At 42.8% G+C, this 13,879-nt stretch overlaps 1 long non-coding RNA gene across 1 annotated transcript in view; it reads right to left on the bottom strand.

The window, feature by feature from the left end:
- LOC143683491 (uncharacterized) overlaps positions 1 to 13,879 on the bottom strand; it is a 38,099-nt gene that overhangs the window by 9,799 nt on the left and 14,421 nt on the right. Inside the window, exon 4 of the long non-coding RNA XR_013175475.1 lies at positions 2,467 to 2,550. This is a non-coding gene — a long non-coding RNA (uncharacterized LOC143683491). The remainder of the gene's footprint in view (positions 1 to 2,466; positions 2,551 to 13,879) is intronic.

The raw sequence follows: 13,879 nt of genomic DNA, 5'->3' as shown, positions 1-13,879 counted from the left end.
AAAATCATCCCTAAAGCCCTGGCAAGGTTGGCTGTATTAATAGTTTCAGATGAAGAAAGTAAGGCTTGGACAAGTGGCTGAAGTACCGGAAACGTGTGGTGGAGGCTGATAAGGTTGGACTCGTCAGCACATTTTCTGAGGCAGCTCCCCACGCCGAGCACCTCCTCCCGCACTCTCATTCTGGCCTCTTAATGAAAAATAAACGTCCCCCCACCCCTGCTCTGCTCCCCAGGCCAGATCAGGCAATTACACAGTGTTTGTGCGTGGGGCAGGTCGGTTCTGAGAGACTGGGTTGACAGTGAGGAGTGACAGGAGTGAAGGAACCCAGCTGCTCCAGCTCCGTCTTCCCAGGCCCCCTCCGGCCCCTCCGCCGCTGCCCTTTGCACCCCGAAACATGCCTGTCCTGCCCACAGCCTCCCTGTCCTTCCAGTGCAAGGCCAAACTTCTCCAGCATGGCCCTCAGACCTAGAACTAAGGCTTTCGTGGGCTTCATAACCAAATACTAACCCAAGGCAGCACAGCGTAGTGGTGAAGCGTCTAAAAGCTGGGGTGACGCTGACCTTCGCTACTCACAGCGTGGGTTTGGCACGAGGAGCTCCAGCTTGCGAGGTCTCAGTGTTGCTGTCTTTAAAATTGGGGTGGTGGTAGGACCCACCTTGCAAAGTCTCCCTAAGTATTCAATGAGACGGCTCAGGGTCAAGCACAGGAGAGCTCAAAACCAATCCGTCACTGTCTGAGCCTCTGCCTTTTATTGAAGTATAATGAGCATACAGAGAAGCACATGCCAATGCACGGATCTCCGATTGGTCACAAGCTGTACACATCTGTGCAACCAGCACCCAAATCAAGAGACTGAATATCCCCAGCACCCCCGAGGCCCCCACCCTCACCCCATGTCTTTATGGTTGTCATGGCCTCCCGAGAGTAACCAGCATCTTTACTTCTGGCAGCACAGATTAGTTTTGGTGTATCAAAAACGGTAGCTATCAGTTTTGTTACTTTTATTTAATATACGCAGGAATTCGGCTAAATCCTTTAGATGTGGCGTCTTCTTTAGTCTTCACGACACCCCTCTTGTGTAGGGGTACTCACATTATCCTCCAGTCCCAGGCGACGGAACTGAGCAACCCCTAAGGATTCTGCAAAAAATACTGGTAGAACTGAGTTTAGCAAGGTCACAGCGCATAAGGTCGAAATATGGAAATCAGCTGCATTTCTACCTACTACTAATGAACAATCGGAAATGGAAATTTAAAGTACCGCTTACAAAATACTTAGGAATAAACTTAAAACCCATAAATACTCAGGGAAAAATTTAACAAAAATACGTACAAGATATGTACAGTCAAATCAACAAAAGCATGGCTAAGAGAAAATAACTAGTTAAGTAAATGGCAAGATATACTGTGTTCATGGATTGGAAAACACAAGATTGTTAAGCTATAAATTTACCTCAAGCTGATCAATAAATTGAATGCAATCCCAATCAAAATCTCAGGTAGTTTTTTTGTTTTGTTCTTTTTTTAAAGAGCTTGGCAAGCTGTTTCTAAAAGGTATAGGAAAATGCAGAGGACCTAGAAAAAGCAAAGCAATTTTGCATAAGAAGAACATTTTACAGCACTTACCCAATTTCAGGATGTACTGCAAAACTACTGTGGTCCAGGCAGTGTGATATTGGCATAAAGATGGACATATATCAATGGAACAGAATAGAAAGCCTAGAAATAAACCTATTCATATATGGGTGGTTGATTTTTCACAAATATGCCAAGGCAATCCAATGGGAAAGGATAGTTTTTTCCACAAATGGTGCTGAAATAAATGGACATGCATATGCAAAAAGAGTACCTTAACCTTTGCCTCACACAACACATAAAAATTAACTCAAAATGTGCTCTAACCACAAAAAGTAAAACCATGAAAGTTCTATAATAAGCATAGAAGAAAATACTTGCACATCAGGCTAGGCAAATGTTTGTTGGATAGGGACAAAGGCATGACCTATTTTAAAAATGATAAACTGGACATTAAAAATGTCTTCTCTTTGAAAGGTGCCATTGAGATAACAAAAACCAAGCCACATATGGGAAAAATATTCATAACAAATATGTCTGAAAAGGAATTTGTACCCCTAATATATAAAGAACTCTTACAACTCAATAATAACTAAACACAGTGCAATTTTTTTAATTGGCAAAAGATTTAAACCACAATTCAAAAGAAAAGATATAAAAATGACTAGTAAACACATGAGTTCATTAGCCATCAGGACATACAAGTTAAGATCAAAATGAGAAAGCATGATGTACCAATTAGAATGGCTAAAATTAAAAAGACTGAAAGCACCAAGTGCTGACAAGGAAGTGGAGCACTGAAACTCCCATACACTGCTGGTGAGATGATAAAATTTACAACCACTCTGGAAAATAGTTTGGTAGTTTCTTGTAAAGTTGAACATACACTCACCATATAATACAGCAATCTCACATCTCATTACACACAGTTTCTTGTCTGCCGATCTCTTCCTGTACTCCAGGCTTCTGCATTACTCTAGAAGACAGGTAATGCATTATATTTTTCAGACAGGAAAACAGAGGCTCAGAGTATTAACCCAAGAGGAATGAAGACATAAGTCTATTCAAAGGTTGGCTTATGAATATTCAGAACAACTTTATTCATAATAATGAAAATCTGGAAACAACTCAAACCCCCATCAGCTGCTGAATAGATAAACTGTGCTATAATCCCTACATCCGCATCCTGCTCAGCAACAAAAAGGGGGAAAATATTACAACATGGATTGATGTCAAAAACATTATGCTGAACAAAAATGAGCCAGAACAAACAATAAATGCTGTATGGTTTTATTTATATGTTCTAGAAAGGAAAACTCTAAAGTGATAGAAAGCAGGCCTGGGGGGTCGGGTGACTGGGAGGGAGCACAAGGAAACTTTCAGGAGTGCTGGAAGTATTTGGTATCTTGACTGGAGTGTGGATCAATGGGTTTGTGCAGCCTGCAAAACTCATTGAACTGGACACTTAAAATAGGCGCATTTTGTTATCCATTAATAATTAACCAGGTGTCTTTTTGTAAGCAAATAAACGGGAGCTAATGGTATTATCATTACTTCTTATGTGCCAGAAACTGTGCTAAATCCTTTATGCACATCTTCTCATTTAATCCTCTCAACATCCTTCTGATGTATGTACACTTAACATTATCCCTATTTCATAGAGGGAAAAACAGAGGCTCAGAGATAAGAAATAGCATAGCCAAAGTTCCACCACTAATAAGCAAGCCAGACTGAGACTGAGGCAGTCTCAGTCAGCGAGTATGCGTCCTCCAACATACAGGAGGAACCCTGGGGGCTTCAAGGTCGCTAGCACCTTGGGGAGTCTCTAACTTGAAGGCAGCCAGGGGATGGGTAGACTGTCAGGACAGATGTCATCACAGGTCTCCAGCCAACAGAGAAGTAAGCAGGGAAACTGAGGCAGAGGCTGAGCTGAAAGACTGGGGCACATCAAACGTGAGGCATGGGGAACATGAGTGTCCAGGAATACAAAGCCCAGACCTGCATCCCCAGGCAAGAGGGAAAACCCAATTCTGCAAGGTTCCAAATGCACTTCCTGTGCTGAGCAACATGGATCAAGGATTGGGCTGGGCTGGGCTGGGCTGGGCGGGATGGGATGGCCTGGAGAGCCCAGGCTGGCCAGGGTGACTGTCCCTAACCCAGTGAATCTGAGGCAGGTCCCTCCTGGCAGAATGGAAAGCCTGCACATAGCTACCACCTCTAACCTCAGGTTTTCCCCCTTATAACATCAGGAAAACTTCTTTTTTAGAAATTTCTCTGCTTCTATGATTCCACAGTTTTGGAGAGTGAGATCATACCCTGCAATCATGAATTTGTCCTGAAACAATTATTGCTGTTTGGTCCTGAAACAACAAACCTGCTGCACTTAATACCAGAGGCCCATGCTCACAGGGTGACGAGCTCTCCCCAAGTCCCTCTCCCCACCTGCCGTCCCACGGCTTACTGCCTTCTTGGCTTTTGCCAGGTGCAGTCGCATCAGGCTAACTGAGGGAGGGGGCATGCTGACTGTCGAGTCCCAGAGAAGCAGGGAGAGAAGGAAACAGAAAGATAGAGATGGGACACAGGAACACTCTTCTCTTCAAAGCCTTAAGAACTTCACCAGAGGCCCTGCTCACTAGATTTACCATCTATAAGGGCGACACGCGGAGTCGCTGAACTCAGACATGTGGGCGCTATGGGGAGATTCCAGGTCCAATGGAGGAGATATTCAAAGGCCCTCACCTAAACTGCCCCTAGCCCATCACAGGCATGCCCTCTATGTGTGCCTTCACTCAACAGAATCTTCTCTACTCACCTCTGGGGCTCTAAGTAACATAGGGTCCCTGAGACAAGTTACCATGAGAGCGCGGGAGGGAGGAGAGAAGTAGAAAGAGTGGCGGCAGAGGGTGAAGCTGAAAAACCATGAGACGACTGATCGTGAATGATCACATTGGCCGCTAAAGTGTTAGGACAGTGGGGTGCTACAGAAGAACACTGAACAATGTTACAACTGTACATTAGATAAGAATGAGCCGGCAGCCAAAGTGAGGATTGGATTAGATGCAGACCAGGGTAGTAAAGGTGAGAGATGATGAGGTGGGCCAGGGACATCAGCAGTGATGACGGAGGAAACCAGATGGATTACTTCACTATAAATTTGTCATTTTTTTATGGCTGTACATCATCTTTACAACTACCTTTTGCCGTTTAGAGAAACTATAACATAATGAGTTTCTATCTCTGAATTAGAAGTCAGAACTCAATTTCCAGACTCCCTTGCCACTATGACACAAGCACATGACCAATCTTCATCAATTAGGCACTCTGTTTGGGAATGGACAATGCAAGGAATTGGCTATGCTTGGAGTTTACTTGCAGTTTTGCTGTTGTGGGAAATAGCCAAGGCCTTTCCCTTTCAGACTACATGGTTGCCATGTCAGGTTGCCAACCCAGAAGCAGCACCTACAACATCAGTGGTTTCCAATAAAGTTGGGTTCCTCAAAGCTAGTATTCAGTGACACCTTCAGCAATAGCAGTTTCACCGTCAGGTTAGATTGGCAATGCAGTTTTTAGAAGCTTGACTTCAAGGCAATTCCTCCATCTCTCCCATGAATTTTGTGAGCTCCCCAAAATTTTTGTTAATTTTCTTTTCTTCCTAGGTAAACACTCTGCCATTTGCAACGGAGAAACCTGATTGATACAATTCTAGAAACATTTAGGGCAATATTAAGAGGATTTAGTGACCTAGACCAACTAGCAAGTGGCTGACTCACAGCAGATACTCAGTTAATACTTGAGTGGATGGATGGATGGATGGATGGATGGATGGATGGATGGATGGATGGATGGAGGAATGGATGGATGGATGATTGGATAGAGCATATAGAGTATAAAAAAGAAGGAATACAGGATGATACCTAGCCAGTCAGGACTTGAACAGTTTTTTGGATGGTAGCAACATCACTGAGACACAGAAGACGGAAAAATGGAGGAGATTTGAGGAGAAGATGATGAGTCACATCTGGGAATACTGAATGTGAGTTTCCTCTGGTACATTCAAACACAGATTTTTAGTAGCTAGGTGGATATTTAGATTCAGACTTCAAGAGAAAGCTCAGGGCAGGAATTGGTGATTTAGGGGTAACTAGGACAGAAGAGGAAGCTCTGCAATTAAAAGAAATCCTTAGATAAAAACACCAGCATTTAAGAGACAACTTGAGCAAGAGTAGCCCAGAAAGGAGACCGAGAAAAACTGCCAGAAGTTCAAAGAGAACGAGGACCTGCTCTAGAAAGCTAATTCTTGTGGAATAAGAAGCAGTCCAAGGTCAACTATGCAGGACCCAGACAAAAACAATCTTTCATCATCTCCATCCAGCTGCAATCTCCACGATGTTCACACCAAAGCCCTGACCTTCCCAGCCACCTTGCCGCAACAGTCACAGAAGGCAGGCATGCTGGCTTAGCTGTCCACGTTATGACCGCCTGCTGGGCGTCAGGCACAGTGCTAGCTGCTCTACTTTTGTTGTCTTCCTAATCCACTCAGTTACACTCTACAGGAATTATTTTATTTTCCCCATCCATCCAATGAGGAAACTGAGGTTCAAAAAAGTGCAGTTCCCCAGGGGTGGCTATTAAATTGTTCAGCAAGAGATTCTGAGCCTCTAACTAGAGTAGAGGGAGGAGATTTCTAAAAGAGCAGCTAGTTTGCATTACTGGAAACTGAGGCATGAAGCTCTCGCTTCCTCCGGTCCCGTGGCTGCTGCCTGTTTCTCATCCCTAGCCAGCTGGCCTTCAGCACCCAGTGATGATGATGATGATGATGATGATGATGATGATGATGATGATGACAACGGTGATGACGATGGCAGTAATTATAATACATTTAGGGGGCAACTACGATGTGCCCAAACTGGTGTGCTTCCTGCATTAGCTTACCTCATCCTCACGACAATCCTGAGAAGCAGGGGTTATCAGAAGCCCCCCTCTGACCATGGGTCTAAAGGGGCTCAAATGGCCACCACGAGAGGGGTGACAATCCCACCAGGTCTGGGGCTGGCGATGCATGTGCAGATCAGGGTGGGGGACCGGTTGCCCGGCACGGCAGACCCGGCAGCGGCCCCAGGGAGCCCATCCCAGACAAGGGACACATTCTGCCCCGACGACCCACAGAAGCACCGGGTGCTGCCGTCCTCCGCCCTCTGCGAACTTGTAGCAGCGCGTGCAGCACTCTGGGACGAGGTGAGCAAGAACTGGCCAAACTGTCCCAAGCGCTGGTGAGGAGCTGCCCTGCGGGCCTTGTGTGCCCAGACCCAAGACCCTGAAACGAGTCTGACATGGGTCCGTCACATGGGTCAGTAAATTGAGGGGGGGCGGGTAGAAGGGGGTCCCCGAAGAGCAGACGCTGGAGTAGAAGTGAACACCACTGTGGGACTCTGCTGCCGGGCTTCTTTCAGTCTCTTCCAAAATTAGGGGCTGCTAGAGAGTTTATTTCCTTTCCCTTTAAGCCACGTTTGAAACAACACGTCTGAAACAATCCCAGTAGGAGCTCCTTGCCTTGGTGGCAATCCTCAGTGCAACAGCAGAACAGTAGTAGCGACAACAAACGCTGGCTGAGCATCTGCTCTGTGATAGGCAAGGTGCCAAGAACTTAGACATTTGTTACCTCATCTAACATGCATGACAACTCTCATCCCTGTTCTACAGATGAGCAAACTGAGATGCAGAAAAGTGCAAGGATTGCTCTAGGTCACAGAAGTAAAATGTGACAGAGCTAGGATTTGACTGGAGCCTAGACTCATAGCTGTCCCACCGCAATGCCTTTGTTATACAAATGGCGGACGGTGTGTACCTGTCATTGAGTGCGGTGTGTGTGTCGAGAAAGGCAGCCTAATTTAGTGGAAACATTTGTGGATCTTGGGTTTGAGGCTTAATTCTGCTGCATAAAGGATGTGTGACCTTGATCAGGTAACTTCACATCTCTGAGCCTCAGTTTTCATAACCTTCTTTCCAGATATCCAGTTGTGAGAAGAGGAAGAGAAAATGTGGTTCCAAATACATGTATATATGTATTCATATATATAGGGAAAATAGAACGCATGAGTGAGTGTGCATAGACTGGTATGCCAGTGGGGTCTGCCAATGTGGCTGTTCCCCAGGAGGATCTGTGCACGTGTGTACACACACACTGCACGTGAGTACAGCTCACCAGAAATCAAATGCTTCCCTCTCTTGAGAGCTCCTGGCTATGCATGGTGGGTCCTGGAAAGGGACCCAGAGCTCACTTGCAATTCCCATCTGCCTGCTGTACTTAAAAACCTTTCTTTCTGTAAAGATGACTGCTGCTTCCCAGCTGCCGGAAGTCTGGGTGAAAGCTCAAGGCAGCCTCCAAACCACAGCCACTGCTCTGCATGTTGCTCAGCCCCATGCCTACCCACTTGCAACCTCTTGACCCAAAGAGGTCCCCTTGGAGAGTCCCCTTAGGCCAGGTAAGCAAACCAGCTATGACTTCCTAAGGAAAAGGGAACGTCATACTATGCAGAAGGAAAGGGGAGTTCTACCTCCAGTTCTCATTTAACTCCCTCAGTGTCCTAATAAATGCACCCTTCACAAAGGCAGGGAATTTGCACATAGGATGGGTGTTCCATATGCGTATGTTAAAGGCATCAACAATGCTGTACGATCTTTACAAGCCCCATTCCACAGGTGAGGAAACTGAGGCTCAGAAAGGTTAACTAACTTATACAAGGCCACACAGTATGTTGGTGGCAAAGAAAGGATTCTAAAACAGTTCCATCCTCCACCAAATCCCGTACTTATTCCACCATGCCTGAGAAGAGATCAACCTGGTAGCGCCTGGCAGGTCCAAAGTAAGACAACTGGGTTTTCCCAACCTGCTCTGACATGCTTAGCCAGAGAGGCTGGGAAAGAGAACTTTCCCAGCCTGAGACTGTGGCCAGGAAGGAAATGAAGGTCTAAACGGCAGGGAGCAAGGCTGGAAAGGAAAGTAGGACCCATATCATGAAGGGCCTGGTGAAGCCATTTAAATAATGTTAGACTTGATCATCAAAGCTGTGGGGAGCCAGAAAGACTCCCACAGTGAGATTTATTGTCTAAAATAAATGTGGGATTCTCTTCTATACCCTGTGGGAAGTCCAATTCCTTGCCTACAACTGCTGAAAATTCCCAGAAACCTACAATCTTTGGTCTCTCCTGGCTCCCCATTCCTCCTTGATTCTTTTACCCTCTTATGTATCACACACACACCCCCATACTCCCACCCAAATGCAGAATTCAGTCTTTTCTCCTTGACTTTTACACACAAAAAAATTTTGCTCCCACAAAATATTTGCATGTGTTGATGACTTTACTGAAGGTTTGCAGTGTCAGAGGGTGTTTACACCATAGAAGGCTAACAACATTCAGTAAATATTAAATGCCCTCTTTTTTGCATCCCTGAGTCACCCTGGCCATGAGGCACTTCTCCTTAGACATTAACCTCCTGAAACCTTCTCTCCATTCTCCTTGGCCACTCCTGTTTTCTCTGCTCTACCTCATCCCCAAATTCCTATAATTTCTAAAGCTGAGCAATTAAGATACGCCTTACTCTCTCTAAGTGAAACATCATTTTCCTAAGCAAGGGTAATTCCCCTCCCAAGAGGACCTCTGTAGCCAGCAGTTAGAATCAGAATGTTTTTCATCCCGTTGCATGTGGGCATGGAAACATGTTATAGATACATGCCGGGGACATCACATATGTAAATACACACACGTGCACAAGCACATGCCCCATTGGTCACAGCTCCGTTCCAACTTGAAAGAAGCGTGTTCTCATGTCATCACACAACCAGCCGACCTGTCTGGTTTGAGCTGTGGTTTCACAGCCGGTAATTAGCACTCCCCAATGGCCCAGCCCTGTGCTTCATCGTGGGTCTCGATTGAGGCTGCTCTGCAGCAAGAGGCTCAGCTTTGGTGTAATTACCCAGGTCTTCCACACCGGTTGCCCGAGTGTGATGTCAGCCCCTCCACACTGTTTATTTTAATTAAAACAGAAATTGCAGGTCTTAGGTGCTTTGTAATTACAGCCCATGAACTAAATTGACTGAGGCCCCTAATTAACCTGAAACACGTCCACCTGACTAGAGGTGTAAGTTAGGACTTGACGGTATAAAGGCAGTGGTGTCGGCACTGAAAGAACTGGAGAGCTAATAGAACCTGGGACGGGCAACCTCCCCCCAAAACACAGTCGTGGCATCCAGTGTCCCCCAGATCCTATCATGGGTTCAATTTCATACCTGAAATCAAACGTCCCTACTAGCAGAGAACACATTCATCGAAAGTGTATTAACATCCAAAAATCATTTAATATAAATACCACTATAATCTAATAAAACAGCCACGTGATCATCTTACTAGATGAAGAAAAGGCCTTTAACAAAATCCAACACCCTTTCATGATTAAAAAAAACACTAAACAAACTAAGAACAGAAAGGCATTTCCTCAACTTGTTAAAGGGCATCTAAGAAAAGACCACAGATAAATTCCTTGGGTTTTCATCCTTTTATTATTGAATCATAGGAGTTTCTGTATCCTGGATACCAGTCACATATATGTTCTGTTAATATTTTCTACCAGTTTGTGGATTACCTAATAATTTTCTTAACCATGTCTGTTTATGAGCAAAAATTTTTACTTGAATTTTGAATTCTAATTTGCTAGTTTTTCGCTTATGGATTTGGCTTTCTAAATATTCATAATATTATGTTATGAATATGAAAGTCATCATATTCATGACTGAATATTTCTAAGTCATGAAGATATTCTGCTTTTGCTGAAAGGTTTATGGTTTTGTATATGGTATGAATTAGGCATTGAAGACCGTTCTTTTTTTCATAACGATAACCAGCTGTTCTAGTATCATTAATTGAAAGGCCGTCCTTTTCCCGTTGAATTGCTTTGACACCTCTGTCGAAAATCAGTTGACCGTTTGGGTCTATTTTGGGCTCTTTATTCTGTTCAATTGATCAATTTGTTGATCTTTATGCCAGTACCACAGTCTCGATTATTATAATTTTAAAATGAGCCTGAAGGTCAGACAGTATAAGTCTTCCAATCTTTGATACTCAGGGTGCTTTGAATTTCTGTATACATTTTGGATTCAGTTTAGCCATTTCTGAAAACAGCCTGCTGCAATCTCTATTGTTTGGAATCTCAATCTCTACTGAACCTATTGGTCAAACTGGGGAGGCCTGACATCTTAACACTATTGAGTCGCCTTATCCATAAACATTCATTGATTTTGGTCCTGCTTAATTACTTTCAGCAACATTTTATAGTTTTCAAAGTGTAAGTCTTGCACATAGTTTATTAAATTTTATCCTCATCTTTTGTTTTCACTTTGATTCTCTGCAAAGGGATTTTTAGATTTTTTTTCCAAATATTTTTGCTAGTATATGAATTATAAAATTGATTTTTTTTATGTTAACTTGAATCCTCAAGCTTCCTAAATTCACTTATTTCTAATAGTTGCTTTGGTGGATTCGTTCATGTTCTTTACATAAACAATCATGATACCACAAATAGAAACCATTTTACTTCTTTTTCCCATCTGTACGCATTTTATTTGCCTTTCTTACTTTATCGCATTCTTTGCATAAACAATCATGATACCACAAATAAAAACCATTTTACTTCTTTTTCCCATCTGTACGCATTTTATTTGTTTTTCTTCCTTTATTGCAATGGTTACTATCACAGTACAATGTAAATAGGAGTGGTGAGAAAGGGCATTTTTGCCTTCTCCTCAATCTTAGTGGAAAAGTGTTCAATATGTCATCAGTAAATATGATGTTTGTGTGGCTTTTTAGTGAATAGCCTTTATTAGATTGAGAAATTTCCTTTTTTATACATAGATTGTGAGAGTTTTAATCATGAATAGAAGTTGTTTTTTTCCAAATGCCTTCTCTCCTTAATTTATTTATTCTTCTTGATTCTGTAAATATAGTGAATTATAGTATTGTATTTTCAAATGTCAAACCAACCTTGTATCCCTGGGTTAAATTCTACTTGGTCAGGATGTATTAACCTTTTAAAATATTGATGGATTAGGTTATTTGCAGATATTTTATTATGTATTTTTAACCCTATAGTCATAAGAGATTTTTGTCTGTAATTTTCTTTTTTTTTTTTTTTTTTTGGTAATGTCTGTCACAAAATGAGCTGGGAAGTCTTCCTTCCTCCTTTGTTTCCTGAAAAAGTTTAAGATCAATGTATTCCTTCCGTAAATATTAAGAGAATTCACCAATAAACTGATCTAGGCCTGGAGTTTTCTTCGAAGGAGGTTTTGTTTTTGTTTTCTTTTGTTTTTTTACTTCTTCTTTGACCCAATATTTACATAGAAAATTAGTATTCATTTATGTGTGTGATTGGGGAATCAGGTTCCTTTAAAATTTGTTATTCAGTTTGTTACCTTTTATCTAATAGAGCTCTGCTTTACAATGGTGGAGTCTTCTCCAACTCCCACTGCATTATTCTTTGATACTCAAAACCAACAAAATACATTAAAATCTAGATTTCAGCAGGCCCTGCTACCCAGTCTCTCCTTGTCTCCCTCCTCATCTACATAATTTTCCTTGTGGGTCTATTCCTCCCAGGATCAGTGTATATTGCATCCAACTTCCTACCCTGTCAACTTATGAACATTATGATCTCCAGAAATATGTAGAAATATTGAGGCTAGCAACCTTGGCTGCCTTAAATAGAAATACTCACAGACTTGAGAGATGGACATCCAATTTCTTTTCATTGCTGCAGATGCTATGTCTCTCAGCCAATGCAAAAAGGGGAAGAAGGAAAGAATATCTCCACTTTCATGATGGTGGTGCTGTACTGTCTCTATGTCTTCATTAGAAAGGTTAATTGGAAATCAGGAGAGGCTGTGTCAAGGGTTGATGCTGGCACTGAGGAGGTGAATGCCTTTTACCAAATACTCAATGCACACTGGTTCATTTTTCTCTTCCTTCTGCTGATATCTGCCCCAGCAATTGACCAAGTATATCCACCTTCTCTGATTGATCTTTCAGGAAAAATGGTCAATGCATGTATCATTCAAATGGAAACTAGATGCCCATGGCCTTGACTGCATCCACAAATGAGGGATTCCCTTCAAGAATCAGAAAGGGTTGGCAATTACGGCCTCAGGCTTCCATAGTCTTCTGTAACTCAACTGCACTTCTGGCTACTCCAAAGCTTTTATAAGATCCTGGAAACACTAGGCCACCTGCACTTACTCAGTTTCCTGTGGCTCATGTGCTGTGCCCCAGATATCAATGAATTACAGCATAGATGTGAGGTGTCTACAAAGGAAGAAGAATCGTTGTCCTTAACTGCTGTAAACAATGTACATGGATCTACTGACTTACCTACTAACAAGGTGGTTTAAACAAGGTAATTTCGAAAACTAAGAATGAAAATACAATAAAACCCAGTCCTAAGGAGTCTCGAAAGCTTACAATGTTTCAAGGAGTCCCATTCAATCAATCAATTCATTCATTATTCATTCATTCATTCATTTAACAAATTCAACACATATCCAGTGAGTGAGTAGTTTCTATGTGCCAGGTTTTGTTCCAAATCCCTAGCGATGTTTCAAAACCACAAAAACATAAGCTCCTCAACTAGAATGTAGGCTCCATGAGGGCAGGACTTGGTCTGTCTTGATCACCATCGTATCCCCAGCTCACAGAATAAAGCCTGGTGCCCGGAAGACAATCAATGAACATGGGTTGAATTTCTGGGATGAATGAATAAATGAATGTTTTGACTAGTTTAGCTCCTGAGACAGAAGTCAACTGCAGCTGCTTATTAAGAGTGGCATCTGCTCCAGTGGTGCAGGTACCCTGCCCAAAAAAAGCAAGTACCAACTTGCATGAAAAACATGTGTCCAATCACAGCTATCAAGAATCTCTCTGCTACTGGAACATGCAGCACAGACAAACAGAATTCCTCTAAGAGTACAGACTACCTCGTTTAGCCCATGCTTGGCACCAGGACCTTGACTGAATTAAACAGGCTCAATCAATAAAGATATTCAAATATTACTGATTCTCTTACCTCCTTTCTAATTTTTTGGTGGAGATACAAAGGAGTGGGAAGCAATTGCCCAGCCAGCCTCTCCTGAGAGTTCGTTGAGGAACTTCATCAGAGCTGCCAGCTTGTGGTCTGCACTACAGACCTTGGATTCTGCATCCCCCAGGTTGTGTGAGACACTTTTATAAATTTTATATTAATAGAAAAAAAAAAGGAGTAGGGT

The sequence above is a fragment of the Tamandua tetradactyla genome, chromosome 1, assembly GCF_023851605.1.
Source record: "Tamandua tetradactyla isolate mTamTet1 chromosome 1, mTamTet1.pri, whole genome shotgun sequence".
Taxonomy (NCBI): Eukaryota; Metazoa; Chordata; class Mammalia; order Pilosa; family Myrmecophagidae; genus Tamandua; species Tamandua tetradactyla.
The sequence above is the reverse complement of the archived record's forward strand: the minus strand, read 5'-3'. Positions and strand labels throughout refer to the sequence as shown.